A 3270-nucleotide genomic window follows, 5' to 3' on the forward strand; every position below is an offset into this window, starting at 1 on the left:
ACTGCCGATGATCAATGATCTGTTTGACCGACTATAAGGAGCTAAAGTATTTTCCAAGATTGATTTGCGATCAGGATACCACCAGTTGAAGATTCGAGAGCAGGATATACCCAAGACAGCTTTTACCATGAGGTACGGGCTATATGAGTACACTGTTATGTCATTTGGCCTGACTAACGCACCTGCCTATTTCATGAACATGATGAACAAAGTGTTTATGGAGTTTTTGGATAAGTTCGTCGTAGTGTTCATTGATGATATTCTGGTCTATTCGAAGAATGAAGAAGAGCATAAGGAGCATTTGCGTTTGGTACTTGGAAAGCTCAGAGAACATCAGTTATATGCCAAGTTCAGCAAGTGCGAGTTTTGGTTAAAGAAAGTTGGATTCCTTGGACATGTTATATCCGAAGAAGGAATAGCAGTAGATCCCACCAAGGTTAACACTGTGACAAGTTGGGAATCACCCACGTCAGTTGGAGAGATCCGGAGTTTCCTTGGACTCGCAGGATACTACCGGAGGTTCATTGAGAATTTCTCAAAGATTGCAAAGCCTATGATGGAATTGTTGAAGAAGGACACCAAATTCAATTGGACGGGGGAATGTGAGGCCAGTTTTGAAGAGTTGAAAAGACGCTTGGTTACATCACCAGTGTTGATTCTACCAGATCAACGCAAAGATTATGAAGTGTATTGCGACGCTTCTCGTCGAGGACTTGGAGCAGTGCTTATGCAGGAGGGAAGAGTTGTTTCATATGCCTCACGACAGCTTAAACCCCATGAGTTGAATTATGCTAGATATGATTTGGAGTTAGCAGCCGTAGTGCATGCGTTGAAGACATGGAGACATTTTCTCATCGGAAACCATTGTGAGGTGTACACAGATCACAAGAGTTTGAAGTACATTTTCACGCAGAAGGAGTTGAATCTCAGACAGAGGAGATGGCTAGAGCTCATTAAGGATTTATGATATGAGATTGCATTATCACCCAAGAAAGGCTAACGTAGTAGCCGATGCGTTGAGCCGCAAGAGTCATGTAAATACCCTCATGACCGGAGAGTTACCCAAGGAGTTAGCCGAAGATCTTCGTGAACTATGTTTGGAAATAGTTCCAAGAGGCTTTGTAGCAGCATTGGAGATTCAGTCTACTTTGATGGATAAGATCAGAGAAGCTCAGAAGACGGACAAGGAGATTGCCGAGATAAAGGAAAGGATGAGTAAAGGAAAAGCCAAGGGATTTCGTGAGGATGAGCACGATACCTTATGGTTTGAGGACCGCGTATATGTGCCCAATGATCAGGAGATCAGGAAGTTGATTCTGCAAGAGGCCCATGATTCACCATATTCGATTCACCCAGGAAATACCAAGATGTACCTGGATTTAAAGGACAGTTTCTGGTGGACCGGAATGAAGAAGGATATTGCGGAGTATGTAGCAGTTTGTGTTGTATGTCAGAGATTGAAGGCAGAACACCAGAAGCCAGCATGATTGCTACAGCCATTGCCGATACCCGAATGGAAGTGGGATAAGCTAGGCATGGATTTCATCACGGGATTGCCCAGGACTCGTTCAGGCTATCACTCGATATGGGTTGTAGTCGATCGATTGACGAAGGTAGCTCATTTCATCCCAGTAAAGACCACTTATACCAGTGCTAAGTTGGCAAAGATATACATGACCAGGATCGTATGTCTGCATGGAGTTTCGAGGACCATTGTATCAGATAGAGGAACCCAGTTTACCTCAAAGTTCTGGCATCAGTTGCATGAAACTTTGGGTACCAGGCTAGAGTTTAGTACAGCCTTTCATCCGTAGACAGATGGACAGACCGAGAGAGTCAATCAGATTTTGGAAGACATGCTGAGAGCTTGTGCGCTAGATTATGGATCCAGTTGGGATGATAATTTACCATATGCAGAGTTTTCTTACAACAACAGCTACCAATCCAGTTTGAAGATGGCCCCTTTTGAAGCTCTATACGGAAGGAGGTGCAGGACACCGTTGTTGTGGGACGAAGTTGGAGACCGTCAGTTGTTTGGACCGGATTTGATTAAAGAGTCTGAAGAGAAGGTTAAGTTGATTCGCGATAGACTCAAGGTAGCCCAGTCCAGGCAGAAGAGTTATGCGGATTCTAAACGCAAGGAGACAGTTTACGAAGTCGGAGACAGAGTTTATCTTCGTGTGTCCCCACTTCGAGGAGTTAAGCGTTTTGGAGTTAAGGGAAAGTTAGCGCCACGTTTTGTAGGACCATACAAAGTTTTGAAGCATATGGGAGAAGTTGCTTACAAATTGGAATTGCCCGAAGGATTGTCGGGAGTTCACGATGTGTTCCACGTATCCCAGCTGAAGAAGTGCCACGCGGAGATGGCTGATATTCCACTGAGAGATACAGTGCCACTAGAAGCGATTCAGCTGGATAGTGATTTGACCTATGAGGAGAAACCAGTTAAGATTCTCGAGTTTGCCAGCCGAGTCACCCGCAACAAGGTTATTAAGTTTTGCAAAGTTCAGTGGAGCCACCATACTGAAGATGAAGCCACTTGGGAGCGAGAGGAAGACCTACGGAAGGATCACCCTCACCTATTTTCTAGCCAACCCGAATCTCGAGGGCGAGATTCATCTTAAGGGGGTAGGTTTGTAACATCCCAAATTTTCAATTTGGAATGTTATACATTAGATCATCATGCATATCATATTTTATTGCATTTCGGTTTGCGATCCTCGAAATTCTAAGCAACTCAAGGACCCACGGAGAGAGTTGGGGATTTCACGATTTTCATATTTGAATTTTATCAAATATCGAAACGAGGATCTTTTGTTTTATTTATTTTCTCTCCGAAAATATTTCATATCAAAATACATGAGAGGGGATAATATGACTTCTCCAAAAATAATGAAATATTGGAGGAAAAATATTAAAAACAAATATTTGATTTTATTCATATTTTATTTCTATTCTATTTGCCTAGGAAAAATATGCGTTTCTCAAAATTGCATTTTAGGCCCAAATAAATGTTCATCTTGTCCGGCTTATTTTTAGAGGACGGGGAAAATTTATTTCGGGATTTTTGGAGTCCGTTTAGTATTTCTTTTCTTTCTTTTTATGCACGTCCAAATTGTTTAAAAAAAAGAAAAAGTCAAACCGACTCGGGCCGTAACCGGCCAGGACTCCGCCCAGCCGGCCCTCTTAAATAGCGCCGCCCCGAGCCCCCCAGCACACCGAAGCCCGCCGCCACCTAAACCCTAACTCTAGCCCGACCCAGCCGCCGCG

The sequence above is a fragment of the Triticum aestivum genome, chromosome 7D (assembly GCF_018294505.1).
Source record: "Triticum aestivum cultivar Chinese Spring chromosome 7D, IWGSC CS RefSeq v2.1, whole genome shotgun sequence".
NCBI lineage: Eukaryota > Viridiplantae > Streptophyta > Magnoliopsida > Poales > Poaceae > Triticum > Triticum aestivum.